General features: G+C 40.9%; 1 pseudogene; it reads right to left on the bottom strand.

Moving 5' to 3' along the window:
* Positions 1 to 618: 618 nt before the first annotated feature.
* LOC130041021 (uncharacterized) lies at positions 619 to 717 on the bottom strand (annotated as a pseudogene).
* Positions 718 to 5044: the final 4327 nt, after the last annotated feature.

Here is a 5044-nt window from a genome sequence, read left to right as displayed (position 1 = left end):
ATTTCCTCTTTGATTTCTTCTCTAAGCCAAAAGTTGTACATTACTTCCCTTAAAGAAAATATTTTCTTGCTGAGCTTTAGTCTGTTTGATCTATTGAGAAGTGAAAAAGTAGTGTTGAAATCTCCAACTAGTATTGTGTTGCTCTCAATGTTTTTCTTTAAGTCTATTAGAAGTTATTTTTAAGTATTTTCCTGGTCTGTCATTAGGAGCATCTATAGTGAGGAGGGTGAGTTCTTTCTGATGTACAGATCCCATGATCATGAAGAAATGACCTTCACTGTCTCTTATAACCTATAGCCTGAAGTCCATGTGGTCTGGTACTAGTATGGCCACTCCAGCTTTGTGGAGGTGTTCTTTTCTTTCTTGAAGAATTGTTTTCCAGAGTTTATCTTTGAGCCCATGGTTACTTTGATTGTTCAGAAGTGTTTCTTCAGGCAGCAGAAAGTTGGGTTCAGTTTTCTAATTCATCTTCCCATTCTGTGCCTCTGAATTGACACATTTAGTCCATTGACATTGAGGAGATTGTTGTGATGGGGATTTGTGGTATCTTTATGTAGAATTTTTGTACTTGTGGGGATTGTCTTAGCTTAAAGTCGCCCTGTTAATTCTTCTTGCAACAAAAATATGGAACACTTTACAAGTTTGCATGTCATCTCTGTGCAAGGACCATGCTAATCTATGTATCATTTCAATTTTAGTATATATGTTACAAAACATACTAGGAGTTGATTTTTCCATATTTTTCTCTTCTGATTACTTTGAGTGCTGTCCTTACTCACTCCTATGGCAGACAGTGATTCCTAATCAAGGAATGCATTTCAAAGCAGCTTAAATAGATAGATTTAGAACTTTAATGTCCCAGCAAGAAAAATATGGTTTTTACCATATTATCTTTTACCATACCCAAGACATCAGTTTTACAAAATAATTCTTTTGGAAGATGGTATATGAGTCTCGTTTAATTCCCTTCCCTGAAACCTTCATTAAGACCAATAAACTAGAGCCTTTTGTTGTTCTCACCTCAGTCCCGTGTACATCTCCATGAAAAGGTGGATGGTGTTGTCTGCAATTTGACCACCTTGAATGTAAGTAGGATTTTTCTCCTGAAGGAAGAGGTGAGGAGAATATTGATGATTTCATTCCACCTTATTACAAGTACAACTTGAATGGAAGGTGAGACTCATGAGGCTCCTGTAAAGGACAGAAAAAGGGGTCTCAGTGAAGTTTAATGGCCAACACACTTTAACAACACAGACGACTCAATGTAGCCTGTGTGCATCTTTGTGTATAGTGAGTTTCATATCTACTGAGAGTGATTCTCAGTCATGACACAAAGGCAAAACAGACCTGTATTTAAAAATCTAGTTCTCTGTGCAGAGCTGGGTCTCTGAGGTGATTGAACAAGTGTATAGTAATTTATTACTAAGCACATAAGTACTTTTCGATCTAAAATTAATTCCAAATATGTCTAAAATGACAGTCGACTGACCTGGCAGCTGGCTTTCCCCACCGGGGCCCCTTGGACGGGGAGGGGTGAGTTTCCCACACTGCCCTGAGTAGAGCCCCGGCAGCTGAAGACCTCTGCAACCAGCCATAGGTACGCTTAATACCACTCTCCCCAAGCTTGAAGGAGCCTCATGCATGAAGGAACTGGAAGCAGAACCTGTGTAAACACACAAAAAATAAAAGGCTGGCGGTCAGGCCGTTTCCCCACTCCACGGAGGTCGATGGCGATGGTCAGGAGATGGAAGGAAACGGGGGTCAGGCTGGTTGGTTGTGGAGCAGCAGGTTATTACATGGAAGAGATTTATGTCATGGAGGCCTCAGGAATCCTCAAGCACATGAGCACACTGAGAGCCCTGAAGATCCCCTTATATAGATCATAGAACCTCTAAAAGGCGCATTACAGTGATGTCAACAAAAGGAATTACAGAAAGAACCTTGAGGCAGCAAACCATACATTGTTTCTTTACATCCACATTGATTCCTTTTAATCAGCAGGCCAGTAATACTGGCCTCCAGAAAGAAGATACAAAGCCAAACTGAAACCTTCCACAAGCACTTTCACAAGCTGCAAGCACCTTGATTTGCATCCCAAAGACCAGCCTGGCTAGAGCTGGGAATCTATATCCCAAAGATCAGTCCTGGCTAGCACCTGAGATCTGCAGATCTAAGACCAGCTAGGTTTCTGAGAGAAAAGGAAAACTGTCTCGATATACTGAAATCATTTACTGAAGGCAGTTTGAAGGGGAGAAAGCAGTCTCATCCAAGCTAGTCAGGACACACAGGAAAAGAGCTTCTAAGAGGTGTTTCTCCTCTCCTTGTCCAACCAACATATAAGCATATATAATATTAATCATTTTGTATGGACACAGTAAGAAATACTTTGAGCTTGTAGAATTGCTCTCCTAGGGCCATCTCGATCTCAGACTGCAGTGCTCAGGCAAGATATCTTTCCTATTCCTAGCAGCAGGGCCCTAGTCTCATCGTTACTTTTGGATCATGACATCATTTGCCTATGATCAACCTCTTAACTTATAGTTAAGAATTGTGGCACCTTGGCCAGGCCCATCGCGATGACAGTGTGGCACATAACTTACCGGCTTGCCCTGGTTCCATCCAGTCCCACGTCGGGACCCTGCCCTTGGGGTGCTAGGAAGTGAGGGCAACTGAGGCTTAAGTTGAGAAGCAGATGCCCAGGAGTGAATAATATTCAAAGCCAATCAATTCCTAAGTTACAAAGCATATGAATTAATTGTCTTCCTGTATCTATACAAAAGGACCTTGCATTAAGGTAAACTGCTCAAAAGACATAAGGAGAGGAGGAAGGCAATATTAACTTACAGTACAGCTTCAGTGTATAAGAGGGATGAGACCTTACAAATTGGTTGGGGAAGAGAGCATAGAAGTGGTTACAGACAGACAAAGTAATAGGAGTGACTCGGGAGCACTGTTATGGGTGCAATTTGATAAACCTAAGCTCTGTGTACTCCAACAGAACCCAGGTGTGCGGGACCAGGGGATGAGATCTCCAAGGCTGCTCAGATCAAGACTGGGCCCCCTCCATCCAGATCCCCCATCTTCTTAAGTGTTACAACCATGAACTGCCCCTGGAGCCATGTAATTCCATCAATGGCCAAGATCCAGAGACTGGATATTGTTGATAAGATAACAACTCTTATTGTTCAGTTCTCACTCTCACAGAACCTGGTAGGCTTCTGCAAGTATCTTGCCCGCAAGGCAGAGTCTGTGTTTCTGGTCACTGTTTCTTTTGAAATACAGAAGCTACTTAATTTAAGATAGTCCCCTTTGTTTATCTCTGTTTCCAGTTGCTTGGCAAGTGGCATGTTATCTTAGAAGATACCATTAGCTTCAATGTTGTGGAGGGATTTGCCAACCTTGTCTTCAATGTAACTGAGGGATTCTGGTTGATTTTGAGGTCTTTGACGCATTTTTATCTGACTTTTGTGCATGGTGTTAGGTAGAGGTCTGAGCCATTTTCTTTTTGCATGTAGCTGTCCAGTTGTTTTTGCACCATTTGTTTAAGAGGACTCTCTTGCTCCACTTCACATTTCTTGCTCCCTTATCAAAGATTAGATGATGTATATTTGAGGGTGTGTGTCAGTATATTCAATCCTTTTCCAATGGTCTGCGGCTCTGCCTTTGTTCCAGTACCATGCTGTTCTCATTATTATCACTTCATAGTAGAGTTTGATGTTGGGGAAGGTGATGCCTCCATCGTCTTTTTCCCAAGAATTGCTTTAGCTATTAGTTGGCATTTGTTGTTCCGTATGAATTTCAGGAGTGCTTGATCAATTTCTTTGAAGAATGTCATGGGTATCTTTATAGGGTAAAAGGTAAAGGTAAAGGCCCTTCCGTTGATCGTCGATTTGCTCGAGCGGGCCCAGTAACGTCTCCATTGGAGACTTTGTTGTTACTGTGTCTGGCATATCGAATACTCTCGGTAGCTTGCCGGGTTCTCCGAGAGGGGCGGAGGAATCGAACTCGGGTTGGCCATGTTGGCTGCGTGTAAGGCGAACGCCCTACCCGCTGTGCTATCGCGGAGCGATCTTTATAGGGATCACATTGAATTTGTACAATGCTTTCGGGAGTATTGCCATTTTGACAATGTTAATTCTCCCATTCCATAAGCAGTATATATGTTTCCGTTTCCTCGTGTCCTTTGTTATTTCCTGTTGTGTAGGTCCTTTACCTCCTTAGTTAAGCAGATTCCAAGGTTCTTGATTTTCATGAGGCATGATTGTGAATGGACTTGCTTTTTCATGTCACTTTCTTCTCTCTCATAATTTGCGTATAATAAAGCCATAGACTTTTGGGTATTGGTTTTATAACCTGCAATTTTACTATGAAAGTCTATTGTTTCTAGAAGCTTTTTTGGTAGATGTTTTAGTATTCTTTAAATAGAGTATGACATCTGCTGTGAATAGTGAGAGCTTATTTCTACCTTTCATACATAAGAAACCCTTAATATCTTTTTCTTACCTTATTTCTATTGCAAGTACTTCCAGTACCACCTTGAACAGAAGTGCCAAAATGAACTTTTACGTAGCACTTTCTGTCTGTAAATTTCTATGCTAAGAACAGTGGAATATACAGTGATATCTTAGTAATTTACAAGTAAATTATGAAGACAGATACTATAAAAGAATTTCTTTGTATAAATTTCCAAAATGTGTAGCTTTTATTAAATATATTAAGAATAAATCATAGATCTTGATTATACCCTGAAGATTACTTCATTGTTAGAAATTACCCTTCTAAAATGCAATAAAGTGACACATTTTAAAAATGTTGATGATTCGCTCATTAATTCAATGAATCTGTGTTAGTCTGGTGGTGCAATGCCTCCAGGAAATCAACCTGTACCCTCAGGTGAGTGCATCAACCGTCTAATGGTGTCTTCATGCTTCCTGATAACCTCAAATGGCCACTGTGCCTCGGGCTGGATCCCAACACCTCAGGACTAAGTTTCCCGAGAAATTAAACTCCCAAAAGATATGTGGGAGCCATGTTCACAGACCAC

The sequence above is a fragment of the Sorex fumeus genome, unplaced genomic scaffold (genome assembly GCF_029834395.1).
Source record: "Sorex fumeus unplaced genomic scaffold, SorFum_2.1 ptg000095l, whole genome shotgun sequence".
NCBI classification, from domain to species: Eukaryota; Metazoa; Chordata; class Mammalia; order Eulipotyphla; family Soricidae; genus Sorex; species Sorex fumeus.
This window is presented reverse-complemented; position numbering and strand designations above follow the sequence as displayed.